Raw genomic sequence first — 21,470 nt, 5'->3', positions numbered from 1 at the left:
AATACTACAGATTTTCACTGATTTTCAGATTACATTTGGAGAAGGGACTGTTGTTCAGTGTGAATCCTACAGCACTGAGGTTCAGATTCACCACACTTAACCAAGGTACCAAAGGTAGATGAGCAATAACCATAAGCTCCAATAACCATCAGCTCCCTCTGTAATCATCAGAGACAGACACTTTCAGAAAGCAAATCAGATTTTCAAAGGAATGAATGGCTTTTGGAGAGTGCTTACCTCCTTTAAGTGAACAGAGAGGGAGCCTGAGACAACAGTGTTCTCAGTTTAGGTATGTCTGCCTAGTGCTAAAAGTTAGGTGGTTGGAAGGTCCAAGCTGTTTCTGACTATCAGATACCATCACACTAGATAAAAATAACATGGGTGCACAAGTTTCTCTCTCAGAATCAAACACTGAACAGAATTAAGGGACCCAATGTAAGGGGACCTTACCTAGTTGATCAACATCATTTGCACGTAACAGAGCTACGAACTGTACAAGAGCCACCAAGTGTTCATCCTAACCTCATTTAGAGATCCCGTATCCTTTCTAGAGCTCTTCGTAACAGTGCCCATGTATACAATCATTCTTAACTTCATTTCAACAGATGCATCTGGATTTAAAAGCCCAACAGTAAAATGGCCCCTTATTCTTCCTTTAAAACTTTTGCCTGTAAGACTTGCATGTAAAAATAGTAATGACTTGCCCAAGTGTTTCCTCAGAACGTGCTGAACAAGATCAAATTTAGTTAATTGTAATAAAATCATTACAGGTTATAATGCCACTTGATGTTCATAGTAAAGTGAACTCATTAAGAAGAACAAGTGGTGGTGTGTATACTCCCTTGTAAGGGAAGAGAATTATTGTTATAAGTCAGCCAAGCTTCATTAGCAAAACAGCAGCATTGGTGAGTCAGAGCAGCACTAGCAGACAGCAGGCTAGCCTATTTCATCCATTTTTAAATCCATTTCTATTAGCCCTCAACTACTATTTTCAACAGTACAATGTTTAAACTGCTTACCGTAACACACAATCACCTTCCTCAATGTATAATTGAAGCATTCAATAAACAAAGTATTCTGGCAAGTAATGAAAAACAGGGCACTATATACAACAGTAAATATTTGACTGGCTCTTCAAAAGAAAATTGCGGCATTTCAATATTTACTTTCACTCACAAGTGTTGATGATTTCCCTGCTGAGCAATAAAAAAGGAAAATTAAAAGTGCCTTCATAATCACTTGATCTTCTTTCCAAAAAATAATATTTGCCAAAATATTCTCTGTATTCCTATTGTTTGTGAATTAGAAAATGTAAATTGCAAATACATTTGGAAGTGCTACTGTTTCAAAATAGCATCTCAAACTTTGATTCTCCTATCTGCTCTCTCCCCTAAAGCAAAGAGCAATTTCTCACTATGACAAGATGGATCTGGCATCCTCAAGCTCTATCAGCATGAACTATCATCAGCACTTGCTGAGCATCTATCTCATATTACATACAGTTCCTAACACATTTATGCTACAATGGCAATTATAAGTGTAACTTTGGCTGCCTGTAGATGGTTATTTGATCCATAACAAAAATGAGTCCTCTTATTGTTTATTATCACTGGTATAAAATCCATCCTGTCTGAGTAGAAGACAGAAAACAGATATCTTATCTCGTCAACTATGTAGTCTCTTGAGAGCAAATCATCAGTTATACATGGTGATAAGGATGCCCCAAAATGTCACTTCAATTTTGATCGTTCAAAACATTCGGAATAAATCTCATCTAAAGCAGTAACAATAGCCTGCCTGCCCACACCTGTCTTCAGAATTAAATGTCTATTTAAAACAAGTAGGTATGATTCACAAAATATAAAGTCACCTGATTTTCTGGCTCCCACCTAGCAGGCATACACCTGGTACCGGTTTATGAATCTCATCTGTATCTTCACCAGGCAAAATAATGGAATCAGGTAGTGTGCTGTTCCTAGGACTGGTAGGATGATATAATTTATTTTCTTTTAAAGATTCAATGTGACACTTATTTTTAAATACTTACTCTACGAATCAAGGGCCAAATCCTTAGTTATGCCTGAAAACATCCCTTCAGTACTAACATTTTTCCACCCCAAACCGTGAGTTTTTCATGACAAAAAGTAAACAGAAAGGTCTGATTTTTCGTACATTGACTACCTGAAGTCATACCAATAGGCTAAGCAAGCCTTCTAGGCTATCCTTAGAGTCAATAGTGAGAAACAGGCATCTCCAGAGGGCAATTCATTCCATCCCAAAACAAATGTTATGATACAGAATTGCTGTTACCTCTCTGTTCACCACTGAATAAATTGGATACCTGCTTTCTTAGGTACCTAAAGATGAGAAAGTCCTCTCTGAGCCTGTCTTTGTCCAAAGTAAAACACACCCAGTAAAACCAAACCAGAACCAGGCTTCATGTAGTAGTGGCTACAGCTAACCAGTAATCCCTGGCCTAATTGTAGGACAATGGCAACAGTGTTTTAGAGAAGAGCAAAGCATATGTTATGATTATTTAAAATTATGCTTCAGAGAATTACGTTCTGGTATAAATAAAATGCTACATAGAAGTAACAGAGTATTTTTTCTCTGTTACCAGAACACTCCTTAAGAAGCCTTTTTCAAAGAACGCATAGCTGAAAAACATTAGCCCATCACTCACCTGAGGAGACTGGATTTTATGGATAACGATGAAATGAGGAAAACGTTGTCAAGCTTAATTTTATATTTTCTGCTTTTGTCAGCTCGTGTGAGTAACTTCCATCCCCTTTTGCACAGCTCTTAATGTATTAAAAATAATGAATAAAGGAGACTAACGGGAGAAGTCAAATATGACAATATAATTAAATTACTCAGCATCCAGAAATCTCTTGCTTTTCAGATCTACAAGTTAAATATATGCTGATTCAATTTCCTTAAACACTTGACAGGACCTATTTTCTATGAGATTTCTTGCTAACAGGCTTTCAGTCACATTAAGTGCTCACAAAGTGCACAGAAGTTGTATTTTACTGCACAGTCCTAATTGAGCTGTCTGGGCTAAAGTAGCTGAATGTTACAGAAATGTTTATTATACAAGCCCACTTACCCTCAAACTAGAAAATAACATTCCTGTACATTTGAGCGTAATTTATCCTAGAAAAAAGAAAGCAAAAGGTCTTTTATCACGCTCTCGTTTCAGTGAATTATGCTTAGAGAGTTCTTTCAAACTCAAAATCTGGTTTCACTCCAAACTGCGAAAGAACAAAGTCTCAAATACCTTTCAGCTGGCTCTCATTACATTTGATGTCTCTTTCTGACCAAGAAGTATAACTTAATTCCTTGTAGTATTCAGTAGCTATCTCCTATTTTATAACTCATAAGTGTTCATAACTCAGCAGCACTCTATGAATGGGGAGATGATATATTTTTGTTTTCAGTAACCATCTTGTTGTGCATGTTTGCCTTTTTCCTGTAATTTCATTTAGTACTTGTTTCTCCATTTCTTTTGAGCATCTATCATAAAATCATAGAATAATTTAAGTTGGAAAAGACCTTTTAGATCATCAAGTCCCAGCCAGTCTAAGTTAAAAGTCATGTTTAAAGACACATAAAATACAAAAGACGACAGATGTAAAAAATCCTAATACCTGCACATGAAATGCAACTGCGGCTGAAATGTCCCACACCCCCAAAATCCCTACCTATCCCATACACCTTCCTCATGGAGGTAAAGGATGGAAATCAACTTCTCTACAGCAGGAGACTAAAATCCAGCTCTGTGACAGACTAGGGATGTGTTGTGGCAACCAGTTCATTGGATAAAAGCTGTAGCAAAGCTATTTTAGTGGTAAAGCAAGATGACATCAACATAAAACCTGGTATTGGCACTTGCCCAACAGGAGCCACTAGCTCACCTGACCCTCTCTTGAACAGCTCCCTGTACCTCTGCAGCATGGCTCCAAGAGCTCCCAACTGTCAGTACAGGGCAAAGTCACCTGATCTGACCCCACAACTTGGGCCAGAACACATCCGCAGAATCGATTCATTTGATCTGTGGGTCACACAGCTGCAACTGTGCTAGTGGCTCAGCGACTCAGTACATGCCTTGGAGAAGAACAGCGATCTAAATGAGAACCTTAAATACTAGACTTGACCTGTTTTCCTTTATTTCTGAATATCTGTGTAGTTTCTTTAGACAAATAAATAAATAAATGAGGGAAAAAATTAAAAACAACAACAACAAAAACCAAACCAATCCTAACACACAAAACCCACACATCAGCCTAGTGAGCCAGGCTACAGAAAACTTTGGTTTAAATCCAGTTTTTGCCTCAGTCTGGCCCCACTTACGCAAGCTTATTATAAAAAAAAAAAAAAACACAACCCAAGATACTCCAGCCCAAGAAGACAAAGGACAGAAGACTAATGAAGAGCAGAGACTGAAAAATGTGTTCATTTGTTTGTAACCAAGAAGTCCCCAAAATAAAGCAATAAAAAAAACATTCTCTCAGTAGGCTCCCTTCCCAACATACAATCAGTGTAATTACAGGCAGGGATATTAGATCACAAGATGGAAAGCAGCTTGCACACAGGGCCATAAAAATAAAGTCTCTGCTCTCCTGTCAAATCTTCTTTTCCCCTTGTGTATTATCTCTGCTTTTCCAACTAATTCATTTTATTTTATTTCATTTACTTTTCTCAAGTGTCCTCTCATTATAATTCAGTGTCTACACTTGACCTATGCCATGACTGACTGATTTTTTTCCCCCCTTTATGTCCGTGCTTGGCAAGCATTTAATAGTAATTAAAGATTTCTCCAGTCTATTCAAAGGGTACACAGATAATCAACAGGCAGTGACTTTGATTGATAGTGACTGTCATGAAAACTGGAGGATGAAACCTTTGAGTAAATTTCCTTGAAGAAAAACTCTGCAGATAATATGTTCCAAACTACGACCTGAGATATATTTTTACCACTTGCCAGTGTTGCTTAGAAAGATGGTATAGACTACCAGAGACCGGCACAATGAAAAAGATTTGCTGCAGCCATCTGAATTGCTCAGTGATTTCATTTGCCCTGGGGTATCTCGTCTTCTTAATATTACTTTAGATTCCTTAGCCGTACGACATATCAACAGAAAATCAATAGCAATAAAACTACAGTGAAGCAACCTTCAACGCTGAGAAATTAAGTCAGAAAGTGAGTCTCATGGATTTCAAAATAATTATGAGACATGACAAAAAACAACACCAATGGTAAAAGGGCAAGAACAGGCAAAGGGTCTCAATTGGTCATCACTACAAAACATTATTTCTGTATACATGCACTAGATTTAGTGCCCATTATATGAGGTCTATAGTACCACAAAAGGTAACACATTGCCTTCGATGACAGCCTTAGCACCTGTGTTTCATCAAACAGCAGGAAGCCTTGTAAATCACCTAGAGAAGCAACAGCTGACCATACCGCATGCCTGTGAGAATCTTGCAAGTCCTATTTCAGCACGCTGATTAGGTTAATTTCGTTTTCTATATTATTAAAGCCCACATAAACACTTTATAGTACACTTATCCTTTTTCCCTGATTACTGTTTTAGGATCAAGTTATCACTTTTGCTTCTTGTGCTAGCAGAGATGCATTATTTCTCATTTTTGAAGTAGTGCCAGCATGTCTTTGATAACAGTCTGGAACATTTACTAATTGAAAAGAAAAAGTAATGGCTAGAGAGTGATGTTATAGAAGACCCTAGGCACTTGTATTTGAGGATAGATGGATTGTTTATTTATATCAAAGTGACTGGAAACCTTCAGAAGCATTTGACTTGATACTGATAGTCTTTGGGTTTTCTTTTTCTTCACTTAAATTGCACCAAATATTTTTTCACATCAACGAAATTTACTTAGAGTTGTATACAAGCAGTAGATGATGAGTCAGCATCAAGGAGAGAAATCACACTGACGCAACTAGACCTTTGTTTATATCAGCAGGGAACAGTGTCACAGAATGTTGATAATACGCAGATGAATATGAAAAAGTAACTTCATGCACTGCATCTCTAATTCCAGCCTGGATTTACAGTAATTCTGAGATTTGTTGTTGCCAGCAAATGAAGTGATTTTACGCAGGTTTAAAGAAGTTTCAAAAGGGTGAAAACATGAAAGAAGTCTGCTTCAAATATTAAGGGATGTGAGTTAATTCAGTGGATTTCAAAGTATTTGAAGTTAAAATCTACCGTTAATCCCACCTTTAAACAAATGAAAAAACTGACCTCATGCAGAGGATACATGAATGGCCACTAGTAACAAAGAGAAAAGCTGCACCAAAATTCCTGGTGTGTTGAACACTTATTTCTGAGTTTTGTTTATTAATACATTACACAGCATGAATCTACATCTCTGACAAATTTGGTTGTTTTCTCCTTCCCTCTTTTGAAGGCAGGACAAGAATTACTTTACACACTTTTGCCATGAGAGATCTCGCAGTGGAAGAGAGCTGGAAAAACTCTTTTTTGATAAAAGAAGGCAAAGTTCAAAGAAATGTGACTATCCACAGGGAAAGGCAGAAGTCACATGCAATTCATTCCACAATCTTCAGCCACCACTGCAGAAACTGCCTCCCTTAAAGGCAGTCTCTACCTTTACTAAACACCAGCAGTGTTCTTCATCCCAAAGGTTTAAGCACTCAGTTATTCTCAATTCATGCCATGGAACCCACTAAAGATAAGAAACAAGACTTTTATTTCAATCAAAAACTCTGCAGAAAGGCACTGGAGAACAGAGTTCAATGCTTGTATTGCTGAAATCTGCTGCAATGTTTTTTTAACCAGGTAGAATCCCTTAAATACTGAATATATATCCATATCCATATAGCACTGGTCTGGATCAGGTAAGGAGCAACAGAAAAAACCAAGAACATGGTTGAAAGCTCCTGCTACACGATAGCAAGCTATAGCCCAGATTTATTAACTGTAGCTATCATCTTCTGCCAAGGAGGTCACACCAAATCTGCAAATGTCCCAAAATACTGTCCTGTGCCCATCAGTATTACTTGATTCTTAGTTTCATCTACAGTTGATTTACATCCATGAATGTGCTTCATCCAACCCCCGGCAATCTTCATAGCGGTAGCATTTTGGAGAAGGTAAAGTATAACTAAAAATACGTAACACACCTTCAATATGCAGATGTGAGTGCTTCACATTTTGGTAAATTACTTAAGTAGTCACAACCTAGTTCCTCAAACAGGCTAGAAAGCCATGAGACAGGGAAATTACCCAGGCTAAGCACCAGACCAGAACAGGGCTCTGCCATGAGCCACTATACTGGCCAGAAGCTTCACCTAAAGGCTACTCTTCCCAGCTGCAGACTGGGAATACAAGCACGTCTTCTTAAAGCGTACCTCTCAGCAACACAGATTTGATCAGATTCTTCCTACTCACAGATACTGATGACAGCCACAATCAGTAGAGATTCAATACAAGAAGAAAAAACGTGAATGCACGTCTTATAAAAAACATACAAACGGGTTTCATCAGCTGGAGTACACCAACAGGAGGTCATTATCTGAGGAGTATCATGACAGAATTATAGCCTTAAGACCGTAATGAGAACAACTTGTAAAAAATGGTATAAAGATTGTCCATTCACATTTTGGTCTTAATTTCTAAAAAAATTTTCAGTAAGTTTTTTATTTTCCTTTAAGATGGTTCCATATGTCACAGGACCAAGGTTTAGAATATTAATGCTTCAAAGTCTCCTAGAACTGCGAATAAATTGCAAAGAATTTTCAACCCTCATTTCAGCCTGTATTAGCAACCTGCCACTCTACTTGCGTAATTGATAAGCCATTCAATTTGCTTCTCAGCTTTCTGCTAAATTCTAGCTTCACTAAATTGTCATTCACAAGTGAAATAAATACCCATACAAAACAGAGAAGACCATAACTGATACAGCTTAACGTTGTCTTAGCTCACTATACCAGCTCTAACAGTCCTGCTAACCTCTAACAATCATTCTTTCTACAAAGTGTCTGATTCACTCACAGTGAGGAAACCAGGTACAGAAGAAATAGAGTAGTCAAGCCCAAAGAATTAAGTAAATATGCAGTTATTATTTGCTACTACTATATAATAAGGAATATGAGCAGCTCAATGCAGTAAGGAGGTCTAATACAAAGGAAAAATAAGGTATATGATTCCATCAGTCATGAATTCAGAGATCATACAGACAGCTATATCCCTAGCTTAATGAGTTACTGATCAACTGAGAAGCAGTCACAGTGTATCTGCATGATTTTGGCCGGCTACGCGTGAAAACTGTTAGCTCAGACAACAAAGACATTTAGGTTTGCACTGGTATCACACAGAAAATGTGCAGGAAGCCAGTTAATATAGCTGAGCAGATGCAAAGTTAAGTTAAATGTCTGAGTTCCTTCTCAATAAGGAACAAGGCATAAAACTAGGTCCACAAAGGAGAGCAAGAGCATTTAACAGCGTAAGAGCAGAAAAAACACCCATCTGACCTTACATAGCTAGCAGTGGAGATATTTTGTTTTGCAGGACACACAACATGTGTCATGGTTATAAACATGTTTACAAAATAAAGACTGTACCAATGGTCCTTTTACAAGCAACTAGCCTAGTCAAACGCTGTTATTTGAAGTCATGGCTGAAAGACTTGACTTAATCTGTTCACTATAAATTTATATATTGGCATCCTCTTGTTGATTTTAGGATGAAATTATTTAACAGTTATGGGGTGCATTTCAAATCAAAATTCTTCAACCACCTTCAACACTATTTTTCTTTACAGAAAACTAGCAATAAAGGACAGAACTGTTTACTTGTTTTGAATCTAATTTTTAACACCCCTTTTTAATAAAATGTCTGTTACATCTTTGGATTCTTGCTAGTCACTTAGAGATCTCTTTAAGAGTAAAAAGATTTCCCAAACATTCCATGTGCACCCAGGGCACATCTGGCTTAGGGAACAGATCAGAGAGATGGCTTACTGCTGGAAAGAATTCTAGGTCCGTCTGATTAGCAAAGGGAAAAAGGAACACACAAAACCAAGACATTGTAGTGGTCTATATTCATCTGCTCAAATTAAATAACTACACTCACTTTTTATAAATATTTGGCCTATTAGTAAAGCCTAGTAGATTATTCCAGTTTCACTGGCACACATTGGGAGTTCAGGAAGCGAACATCTTACCCTTCCCCTTCAAAGAACTGACATGCTGCAAGGCAGATTGTAATATCAGCATTCAGATCAAATATTTTGTACTGTGTGTAGGCCCACAACAGCCAACAGGACCACTTACAAGATACAACTCATTTTGACAAACAGATCCAATGACTGAAGAGCGGGAGCTGAAAATATGTTATTGAAGAGGGGTTTTTTTCTTTTTCTTTTTTAACAGTAAAGGTAATTATCACTTGGGACAACAGTCAGTTGGTCCAATTGGTTTCCCATCACTGAATGTCTGAGTCAAAGTGTAGATTTCTTTCTAAAACATACATTTTAACTCAGAAATTTGTTATAATAAAAGAATTTAGGGTCAGAATCCTGTTATCTACGACCACGTCTTTGGTAAAATGTTGTCTGGGATTAACCTGAATCTTATTTCAAAGTGGTTTAAGCAAAAGTGGCATGAAACACTGAGTATACAAGTTCTAGGTGATCTTAAACTTCACATGAGCTAAACTAAAAGGTTATTAAAAAAAACAGTTTTAAGGACTTCAGGAGAGGTCTTCCTGAAATGAACAACTTGGTTTAAATTCATCTTTCAGGATAAATCCATTTAATTTTTGTTTGTTTTTTTAAACACAGATTAACACTTTATTGTGAAGAAGATAGAATAATAAAAAGGTCCCTTTACAGACTTAAAATCTATCAGAATGTTATCATTCATCCCTATATCTGGGAACAAGCCACAGTCAATCAATGCAAAAAGCAGCTGTCAGCAATGGCTTTTAAGCAATTCACCTGAACAATAAAGATTAAAATAGTCTAAAAAATCTAACATATTTTTCTAATGGCTTAATTATTTTAAAACATAGGGGTCTCATTCTGCTCATGCTATAATATAGTTAGGTGTTTAGTATGATAGTTTTGCTATCACACTGCTATATTTAGAAACAGTATCAGTGGCATTTTTGACTCCTTTATTTGGCAAAAAGCCACAGATGAAACTGTGGTTAGATAAAATAGCAAACCATTCAAGAACTCCTAGATAGAGAAGGAGTAGCAGACAGATACTACTTCAGTCATATCTGCCACGAAAGGGGCAATCTAGAACCACACCATCACTGTTGCTGCCACAGAGAGTGGCAAGCCGAGAGAGCAGACAAATGATTCGACTGTACTGCAAGTTCTTTAACTCAGCAGGAAAGAAACACTGCCTTCCCAAAGCCTCTGCATGTGCTCAGCCTTTCCCTTATACATTAATCTCAGAAAGCTGTCCGGCTTCCTGCTTCCTAAAGGGATGAGGAAAAGAACATTGCATCCCTACATTGCCAAGAATGAACTCTGCTTTCTGGCTGCCTTGCAGGCTGAAGCTCCAGCAAAAGATGTCACAGCTGTAGGGTGCAGAGCCTTTTTTTCTTACTCGTACCTGTGCCAGCCCTGCTAGTACCGCTTCCATGCAGTTGATAGCTATGGCTGCTCCTCACTCTCGCCACTGAAGCCAAAGGAGGGAAACAAGACCTCAAAGCTTGTTCTCTCATGTTAGCCAGATGCAACCCTCCTTCCCTCTTCCAGTAACCGCTTCATACAAAGCTTTAGTGTGCATACTGTGTCACAGAGCCCAAATATCAAACTTCTCTTGAACATGACATCTCTTGATCCCCTGAAGCCTTTCACACCAGCTGGGATTTAGGAACACAGTTAAAAGTGGGAACAGAGAAATTTTTCCTTTACCGTCTCCATTGTGCCAGCAAATAAATGGCTCCATGCTCCAGGCCTTCTCTTTTAACCCACAAAGCCAGCTATGCATTTGCAAAAGGTTACATTATATTCTTTACCAAAAGAAATCCCATTTAGATCAATCTAAAATGAACTTCCCTGCATCAGACCGCTAACCTGTAGAACATTCTGGCTGCAGCTTTTATGGATTCTACCCAATAGTATTTTGACAAACAAGTTCAACATTGAAACCAACAGTTGCAATTTGGCAGCCAGGAGTTTTCTCTCTTTCATTTTAATAATGCTTCTGCCAGCACTCACTGTTCTTGTTATTCAAGGTAGAGCAGCCATAACTCATGTCGCTAGGGCATTATTGTATGTATACTTTAGAGTAAAGAGGGCTCTTAGGATGTCTAATATGATGTCCTTTGCAATCTGTTATTCGAGTATGAATCACCTTGCCACTTAATCATACCATTATGAATGCTGAAGCCACGAAAACCAAGAGGGATTGAAATGCGTATATTTCCAGATTAAGAAAAGCTATTTGAGAAATACAGGCAGACTAGCAAAGATAGGTTTTGAACTGCGTTGGATTGGTGCGCAAAACTGAAAAAATTTTAATCAAAAGGGCTTTTTTTTGCCTTAGTTGCTTGTAATGATGCTGGAAAAGAAAGGGAAAGAACACGCAAACTTCCATCTCCTGCTAAAAATGGAGAGGTAAAAGAAGAATTCAGTGCATTTGGATGAAACCCAATATAATTAAAAAATAATAGATAAATACATCAACCCTCTATTTACCTGCATTGTCATTTTAAGCTAGAAGAGGCTGATGCATTTAGTCAGAGTCATCATCAGTACTGCACAGCGTCATTAATCTCTTGCTTGTTTATGCATTAGTGTTCATTTTACTTTCCTTGCATGTACTTTGCTGCCACCTCCAGGATACTGTGGCTATAAAACTGGAAGTTTAAAACCCCTGTAATCAACTGAAAGTTTACTTTGCTCTGAGGTGCAACATTTCAAACTGTAAGCATGGCTTTAGCTTCATTTTTAAAAATCATCAGCAAAATATGTTTGCACACCATTCACAAGCATGGGTGTCATGATGGCTTACAGATGCAAAACCTGCAAGCTGCTTGTTAGAAAAGTAAAATGGTGCTTTAAAATAATAGCCTATTTAGCATCATACTAAATTACAGAGGAAACCCTATAAAAAGATATTTATGGCACACATTCATTCCAAAGTTTTTTGTTATTGTTATTCCACTAATTCCAGGGAAAAAAAAAAAAAAAAAAAAGAAAGAGTAAAACACAGTTCTTAAATGGAAGTATTTTACAGGGTTAGGAGTTTTTATTTTCATTTTTTTTAAACGGTGTTAAGTCATTCCAGGCACACTGCTAGCCCCTTAGAAGCACGCAATAATCACAGTGAAAAAAAGGTTCAAAATCCTCTAGAATGAGAAGGTAGTAATGGTATCTTTCTTCCTCCTTTATTAATCAGAGGATCAAGTTCAAGTGGATGGAATATCAGGTATCATTAAGGAATCCATTTTAACAAAACTGTAATGAGGTGTTACGTCTCAGAGTGCACAGCTGTACACAATGGACTACAGAAAATTTGTCCTAAAATTAAGACTAACGTTAGACTAGAGCAAAAATTTTTAAGATGCTATACAATTAGTAATTTCTACTTAATATAAGCCACGCACAACAGTAAATTTTTTCCCTCATATATAAATATTTTCATCCCTCTCACCATTTCTGTTACCTTCCTTTGGATAGTTCCTGACATTATACCAATGTATTAATTCTGTACCGTACTTCACTCTCTTAACTGCATACCATGCACATTCCCTTGGTCACAATTCCAAAGCTACACTCACACCGATAAATACACTGCTAAAAGTTCTTTACCTTTCTATCTGAACATAAAGCATTTCCAAAACATACCACTTGCCTTTTCTACATTCACTTTCAATGGCCCCTTGTTTGCCTAACCACCTTTTGAGCCGTTCATACAATACTGTAGCCTTCATTAGCTAAATGAATTTGACCTGTGCCAAGCCAGTGTCCTAACTGGCTATGACATAATGCTTATTAAATTCTGATATGTCTCATTATCATCTTTTTAAAAGGAGTCAGAACTTGCTAAGACTAACAGTACGTCTGATTATAGACATACTATATACTTTGTTTTGGTATTTCCAAAACCATAAGAACTTGGAAGTCATAATTTATAACAGTGAAGGAAAACTCACCAAGGAGACACTACCAGAATTATTTTTTATTAAAAAATAAGATTCAGTGAAAACTAGGTCATACCCTACTAGCACTCTCATTTTTATTATGAATCTTCCTATATCAAAAGTATAGAATGCAGCCTAGTTCCATTGTCTAGAATCTACACTCCAGATTTTTCAGTCCCTGATTAACGGTAACAACAGGAAAACGAACGTATCGCATACCATGGCAGAAATGGTCTGTACCACTGGATTAGGCAATGCCACACTCTCTCTCTCTGTAGAAAAGACCAGCATAGGTACTATATATCACAGAAGCCACAAAACAAGTTTAGTGACATTTAAGCAAGGTCTTTAATCTGTTGGACTTTTGCAGAGTTTGTCTTGCTGGCAAGCATTGCTGTATAAATCCTGCTTTTCCCTGGCTTTTATAGACGGCAAGCTACAATGCAAACACACAAACATCTTTCCATGTTCTAGCTGAAATGTTTTGCCAAAAATCATTCAAAATTATGTATACTGGGTAAGTTATTTGGCTCTATTTTTATTCTTGCAGTTATTTAAATAAAGACAGGTTGGTAAAGATGAGGTGTGTGTTCACTGGGTTCTTCTAAAGTCGCTTGGCAATAATCTTGCCAGAAAAAGTGGAAAGCATAATAATGTGACTTTCATTGATTTCCTGCACTAAGATCATTACACTTGTCTCACGGCCATAAAAATGCATAGAATAGGTACTCACTGTGTTTACAATAATGCTGAACTATACTTACCTTTTGGAATTCAACAGGCTCAATTACTTTTCCTCTATTTTAGATGGAATTCACCTGATTTCCAATCTGAACAGAACCTGACGTAGCTATTAATTTGTACACAGTAAATGTAGTATTTCTTTACAGTCGAAGGGAGTAATTTGAGAGAAAAGACAAACATGTCAGTGGAATTTTTGTATGTAACCTCATAAAATGTGGCCTGAAATCCAGAAAAAAAAGAGTCAATATGTCAATATTTCAGAACTACTAAAGAAATTATACCAAAATAAAAGCATTGCACACAGAGTAAGGACTTAGCTGAATGGAATATTCATCCACATTAGTCTGGACTGGAATAGTCAACTACTCTGGGACTTTGGACTAAGATGATAATTTCCTGAAAATCCCTTTGACACAGACCCTCTTTTTGGCGTTACCCATCCTTAAGAACTAAAATATAACATGAATTTGTTCAAAAGAGAAATCTGTGGTAATTCACAGCATATCAGCACCTCATCAACACGGTGTATTTGTGGTTACTATTTGGACAAGAGTATAAGTATCTGCTAAAAGAAATTCAATCACTCAAGCAGTAATAAGGATATTTTTTATTGTTTTCCTCTGGTTTTGGGGGGTTTTTGGTTTTTTTTTTGCTTTCTAAATGCTCTGTAAATCCTACAATTTGCATTAAAAATGTCTGTAACCCAAGGAAAGCTAGAAATTAAAATGAAAATTGTAAATAAACTGAGAATTCCTGAGAAGAGGTAATTTTCTGTTACTCCCATCAACTTCTTTCTTATATAGAACAGAAATGAAAGGCTCATATAGCAAGTCTGAAATTAAGTTTTAAAACATGTTTCTAGAACACATTATTAAGTCCATTACTGTTACAGGTTTTTTCTCGCTATTGTTAACTTGGCATAGTTCTATGTAAACATAATCCCAGCTAGATGTTCATCACATACAGACTTCTGCTGTCAATATTCAGTATGGTTCTTCACCAGAAGCCATCAATATGACCTACACACTGTATTTTCTAACTGACAGGTCATGCATCAGCTGCATGCTGTTTATTTGTTAGCTTCATTGATTTAAATGCTTTCTTATGCTTTCATTTGCACATCCAGGAGGGGGATGACATTAGCAGAGGCCTCACAACACAGATGCAATGAACTACTCAGAGAGAACACGCCATGAGATGAGTGTCCATGACTTGAAGAGCAAGAGAAAATTAAATACTGTAAGTATATCAAGCTGCTTTTGCCATCTTGATTAAAGGGTAACAAGCTTTCAGGCATACATGTCCCTAACAGAGTTTTTACACCCCACTTACCATGCAGAATCATCAATGACTTTTTTTTTTTTTTTAGCTAAGCACTGTCTCAATTTTTAAAATACAAAAAAGCAAACTTCTTTTTATAGTTTACACTGCTTGTTGTGACAGCTGATATAGACAGGAGAAAGAGTTCAAGTCTGCAGTGTGGAGAATGAATCACAATTTCTGACACCTTTAAACCAGACAGAATTAAGCCTCTTCATCACATGAGGTTGAGTGGGAACAGCATTCATGCTAAAAGGAGGATTTAATGCTCCCGTAGCCTTGCTTTATAAATAGACTTCATGAGATTACAACAACTACAAAAAAACCCAAGCAGGTGTAATTTATAATTTCACCCACCAGCAAAGGGGTTAGATTCTCTACATTCTTTCAACATAGGCAGAAAATTCATTACATCCAAGAACATGGGAAAAAATCCTCATCAAGACAAGCCACAAAGGAAAAAATTAAATTAGAGATCACTGTGGGCATAGTGCAACTCCTATTTTGGGCTAAATCTTATTGAGATGAGAGTCTCAAGACAGTCCCATTTAAACTAATTTAGCATAAAATACCATTCAATATAATGGTGAAAATGCCTAGTCTCAACTGTCTCCTGCAATTTACTTTTAATCTATAACGTTCCCTACCTTCTGTACAATTTCATGGCAGAAAAATAATACTTATAAAGGCTACTTTATAAGTATTGGGTTTGGTTACAGACCATTAGTTGTAAAGACATTGAAGCACCCTGGCGCTTCTATTCAAATGTAAATATTTGGAAGTTCTAACATCTTACTATTCAAACCAGAACAAGCTATTCGTTTACCACGTTTTCTTTATTCAGAACACTTTGAATTATATTTACAGTCAACATTTTATTTTTTCATGGAAACTTTTTTTTCCTTACTTCAATAATCATTGTCTTTCAAATGTCGCTATCACTACTGCTACTAAATACCATGGCATCTTTTCCAGAAATTATAACAACTGCCGGAAAAAGGTAAAATATTTCAATTACAAAAGCACACTGTAAATAATAAATCGGGCAGTTCATAAGTGCTGTGCCTCAGGAGGAGCGGAAAGCAGGATCTTTGAAATAAGTATACTTATTTCCTTGCTACCTTTTATCTCAAGACCCTTATCAGCAATAGGTTAGTTATTCCAAATTCTCACCCCCTCCCCATGCCCACCCTCCCCAATATGAGTTAGATAGGCCGGCACAGCAAAAGCTAAAATACAGGTGCTGTCCATTCCCCATTTCTCCCAACTCACCTCGTTCAAGCAGAAGCAACAGACAGAACAGACAGCAGGAAAAGGGCAGCAGAGAAAAATAATCATGCAGAAGACTGCACTGAAGATCACTTACCCACTTACTCCCAGGCATTCTAGCCCTTAGCAACCATGGAAGTCAATGCTGAATATTCCAGTAAGATTGTACTGTTTGAGTAAACAATTGTGTATAACCTTTACTTTAGCTGATAGAAAATGATGCAGTATTCCATTATCTACACTGACAAGTGATTTATTGGTATACTTTTTATTCCTCAAAACTGTTTTAGGTATTACACTTCTCCACAACTGTACTGAATGTCTAACTCTCTGTGCAATTCTATGTCTGAACAGCAGTGCTAGAGAATCTTAATTGTTAAACATACATTAGAGTAGTCCATTTTTTTTCCAATACCTGCTTCCTTAGGAATATGTTTACAGCTATTTTATTACAATGCTTGAAGGCTGACCTCAGTCCTGAAATTTGTTTTTCTTAGCAGATGTTTTACTTGTGTCTCATCCTCTCTCCAAGATTAGACACAATCAAATGAGACAGGAATACTTCTCTATCAATAATTTGTTTCGCTACCACGCAGCTTAGCATATTTTACACCAAAGCATTTCAGATGGCCTCTAGGTTGCTAGCTAGATGAGTACAAGTAACCAGCTTTAGAGATCCAAGATCATTCCAACCTATTGCCCACTCATTTTTGAAAGGACTAACGAGGCTGCATTTTACAAAAGTTATCAGCAATTCTCCCATAATATTCCAGAAAGTCTAAAGACTTGCACAGAAATAACTAGTGAAGGGGCAAATGTTTTAAATCTGAAATGTAAATATTAAATATGATTAATGCACTGGACAAGCTGCCCTGCCTAGAATCATTCTGTTCTCACAGATACTGCAGACATCTTTTCTACCTTAACTAAAATTAAATGATCTGATACATAATAAGAACTTTATTACAAGGCAGAATTCAAGAACTGAACTGCTTTCATTAGAAGTTTCAAATATTAACAAGAGAAAAAATTTGAAAATGCAAATTAATGTAAATTGTTTTCCCTCAAAAGCTATTTAGAATATATACAAAAGATCTAAGTATTTGTGCTTCATATTCACATCTAGGTAGTCACGAATGGAATATAAATGGCCTGAGCACCAGCCTCTCAGGAAATCAGCTACTACTGACTCTGAGTAGAAATATTAAAATTCAAAATTGACTGTTTTAACAGTACTTATAGACAATATCCTCAAGCTTCCAGTAGTAACCTGAAGTGCAAAGTTACGAAAGTCACTTCTGTAGTATTTAAGAACCTCCTTCTTTGGTACTACTTGCATGACTATTAGCACAGTTGCCTCTTCAGAAAAGACATGCCTAAGTAATGCTGCTCAATGCCAACTATTAAAAAGGGTAATCCTAAATATAATTGCTGGATTAATGCAGTGTCTCTTTCATTGCATTCAATATACATGTCCTGGTCTATGTTCAGATTTGCCTGTACCTGTTTGATCACAATACTTCTCACTCTGTAAGATGATTTGTAGGGACTTTATTCGACTTCCCTAACAGGCAGCATGCTCTCCTTTTGTCAACTCTGAGCTCAGGCTATTCTCAGTCTGGAAAAAACTCTAGTGTAGGTAAATGATGCAGTGTCTGGAGAAAAAAAAAAAAAAGAAAAAAAAAAAGAAGAAGAAAAAAAAAAAATGTCCACCAAAGCCCCATTACCATCATTGTTACCCCTTATGCCCCTGTCTTCTAAGTCTTTTCTGTTTCCTTCCCTCTTACTTCAGGGGAAAGTAACGGACATTTGACGACATCCTTTTGCAGTCCAGCCTCCTGTGCATGAGCCATCAAATTCAGGTTGCTCCCAGAAATGGGAACACACAGTAAACAATACCCTGCTTTCAGAGTCAAAACTCCCTCTTGAGCTCTAGGGCAGAGTATCTGCCCACTACCTCTTGCAGGTATCTCATTCAAAAAAGTATTAAAGCTGGAGATGTATGAGGGGGGAAACACTGGGGATTTTTAGAGAATGCCAGGTTACACCGAAAAGTTAAGTAACCTTATATTTACATAAATAAAGCACAATTCCCTTTTCACTGCATTATATACCTTAAAAAAGGTAACATCACAAGAATTTTTAAAGGGAAATTTTGGTATTTTAGAATACTTCAGTTATTGAGGGATGCTGTTAAAGGAAACTGAAGTTTCATTTTATTTAAGTAAGCTTTCAAACATTTCTGAAAAGCAAATAAACCTATAAAGAAAAGTGAAGCTTTCAAATCTCCAGTCCACCAAAAATACCAAAACATCATGCAACTCTGGGAAACAAGCTCTCCATAAACTAAAAATCCCATTTCTTGCTTGGCTTTGCTCAGTGATTCCATATGAACTCCGTTTTTCTGCATTGCCGGAGTTAGCTAGTGTTCCAACTCCTGAGCATTACCTGACTGCACCTAGAGGTCTCTATTTCTTCTTACAGACCCAGACTAAAACCTGTGGAACATTCCATCAGAGCTTCTGAACCAGCGTTCACCTTGGCCTGATCATCCACATGACTGCATCACGTGACTTTCGTGAAGACTGTTCTGTGTGAACAGGTTACTAAGTTCTTAAGCCCTATTCTCTGTCCACTCAGTTTAACCGAGGAGTTTTCCAAGTCTATCCCTCTCTTTCTGGATCTGGGAATAGGCATATCCACAAACATACCGCCTACAGAAAAACAACATGGCACAAGCTTCTCCTTTCTGTTATAATGGATCTGCTCTGCCTTAGAGAAGAACCAGCGAAGTACCTGAGTTCTTGTGAATTTTTCATTAAACAAGGTATGTAGCCTTTGCTTTTTGTGAACTCTTTCTAGAACCTAATTACAGCCAGCTTGTTCACATAGCCTTCAGAAAATTCAAGGTATAAGACAAGTCACATAATTTTCTTTAAAGATAAAACATGAGAAGGAATAATTAATTAAATAGAATAAATAGCTCAAAAAGTTTTGATTTCATGTTCTAAAATGTTCTATTATTTTTTAAACAAAATGTATATTCAGCGTGATTAATTTTCAAAGAAGGGGCATGATCTAAATTTGTTGATGGTACAGTGATAGTTATGTATGAACCAGCTTTCAGCCAGAAAAAAGTTATAGGTGCATTTATACTTAAAAGCAATGCAGCAGATTACTTTTGGGCAATCATCCTCACAAGTTTCACAAAACTACCTCATACATTGTTTCAAACTTAGTGGGAAGCTCATGAGATCTCAACTTTTCTGTGTTCTAATCTAATAGAAGGCAAAGATATGAAATTCAGAGACAGCTTGATGATACCCAAGGTGCCCCTAAGGAAAAGCAAGTTGTTTTGTTGCTTAGGTCCACAGCAGCATGCCAAACAGTGTTTATGAACTTGGATACCCTTCTTAAAATTGCAGGTTTGCAGTTAATGAGCCATTGATACACACACTTCAGAGATGCATAAAATTAGGAATGAGGTAGCCTGCTGATCTAATAACCTTTTCATTAGAACTTTTTCAGGTATCATTTTTACCAAAGTCATAACGAAACCAAGACCTAGGGAAGGCCCATTGATTTCAAGGAACAGTCCCACTCCGTTCCATAGTGACCCCCTGACTTTAGCAGGATAATTGATGCTACCAAAGCATGAATTCATACTCCGCACTCAACAACAGCCTGAGCAGGCATTGAGATAGAATCACTGTTTCACCCTCTGCAGCCAGGGTTACAGCACGTTCCCCAGGAACACAAGGGAATTGGCAATAAAGTTGCTCTTTATACAAAAGACAGGTGCAGTAAAACACTGACCTTGGATTACTAGATATTTGCAAGGATATTATGCTGGCATTTTTCATGAGCACTAAATTCAGTGAAATGGAATGGGGTTTATTAGAGTAATTGGCAATTATTAAATTAGCAGTGAAATGATGATAGTACCTGAGAGTCTTAACTTCAAGACCCTATCTAAGCAGCAATAGTTTAACTAGAATATAGTTTAGTGCACACTTGCAAGCAAAATATGTTTACTGATAATAAAATAAGCCCAAAGCTTTATTTTCTTATCAAATATACTTGCAGGACTTCCTGGGAATTGACAATTTCAGCGCTATTTCAAAGTGTTATAAATTGGTTGCACTACACTAGTTGAAAATAAAACCCGAGTGATACCCTGTAATAGCTGTCAATATTGATGGGATATTCATGCAAGAAAGAATAATCAATGGACTTAAATGGCCACTCACTGTTGTGCCAGAAAAGCAAGATTCTCTCTCCCATACCCCTCCACTTTTTAAAGCAAGAAAGAGGACATTATGTAGAGGAGCACTAAGATGAAAATTAAGTCTTTTGGTGAATTAAAACTTAAAAACAACTAAACACTGCTTCCAACAAATACCCTTTTTGATCTATTTCACCAGCACAGGTGAAACTGCTTGATGGAACAAACCTACCAAGCAACTACTGAGTTGGTCTACGAGTTTAAAATGTACCGTTTTATTTTCTCACTTGAGAATGACCAACACTGAATCAAATTCCTTGATTTTGAGTAATTATAAAAACATTTCATTCCTTTGTAAAAGAATCATCATTATTTATCATGACCCAATGAATACAGTAAATCACTAAGAACAATGTCATCTATTTTGTTCTGATATTTCTGGGAAATAAGCAAGAAATGTACATCCCTACTAAGGGAGATGTCTCATATCAAAGTACATGCAACAGCTCTGCACACCTGAAACCTCAGAAGAGTACAAATGAATTCTGAGAGGTTTGGAAGCCTATGAAGCCTTGACTCTATTTTAGTACCTTCTGTGCTACTCAGGTTCAACTCATTTAAATAACTCAACAGCTTAAAGCTTAAACTTTTTAAGAAAGGACATGTAGTAAGAAAAGACGTATTAAAAGTAAAAGCCATATTCAGATGTAGCCACGTTAAAAAAATAGAAAAATTGTAATGAGCCCTATGCTTAG

The sequence above is a fragment of the Falco peregrinus genome, chromosome 2, assembly GCF_023634155.1.
Source record: "Falco peregrinus isolate bFalPer1 chromosome 2, bFalPer1.pri, whole genome shotgun sequence".
Classification (NCBI taxonomy): domain Eukaryota; kingdom Metazoa; phylum Chordata; class Aves; order Falconiformes; family Falconidae; genus Falco; species Falco peregrinus.
The sequence above is the reverse complement of the archived record's forward strand: the minus strand, read 5'-3'. Positions refer to the sequence as shown.